Source organism: Pundamilia nyererei, unplaced genomic scaffold (assembly GCF_000239375.1).
Source record: "Pundamilia nyererei isolate P.nyererei 1_Seehausen unplaced genomic scaffold, PunNye1.0 scaffold00060, whole genome shotgun sequence".
Classification (NCBI taxonomy): domain Eukaryota; kingdom Metazoa; phylum Chordata; class Actinopteri; order Cichliformes; family Cichlidae; genus Pundamilia; species Pundamilia nyererei.
Window position 1 is genome coordinate 254,492 of NW_005187461.1, and position 685 is coordinate 255,176.

The window sequence follows — 685 nt, forward strand, 5'->3', positions numbered from 1 at the left end:
AGGTGACCAAAAAGGAGATCACAGGCAAGCGATGCAGAGACACTCAAATGGCCACTATTTATACCAGCGCCCCCTAATGGGCCCGGCTGAAAGAGGGTTGGACCGAGGGATAACATTCATGCTGCCACATGTAGCCAACCTGGGTCAGCCGGGCAGACACGGGGACCATGACAAAAACATACATTTGCTTTGCATTGTCCCCACCTGATGACAGTGATATAGTTTGATGCGTTTCCATATTAGATTCTTCATGAACGTGTTGTTGCTCTTCAGCCTGGTTCTAGGTGCCCCTTTTTAACTTTGAGCACCTGCCCCTCTAAACATCTCTGCACGGCCCTGGATTGGACTAAGGATATTATCCAAGGCAAAGGATGGTCAGAGTTTCTGTTTGAGAAAAACATGTTTTTAGCATAAATATTGACCTTGCATATTACCAGCCATTATGCCTGTTGTCATAATTTTAGGAAGACAGAGTGAACTTAAATCCCACATATGCAGTTATATGATGCTAACAATGTCCAAAATGTTTTTTGATAACTTAATTTTATAAAAAGAAAAAGAAAAATTGTATTATAGTAGGACAATGTATATCAAAAATCCTATAATTATTTTATACTAATAATGTTATGCCTACATTTAAAATAAAGACCAACTGGGAACGTGATTTTTTTTGGCGTAGATGTTA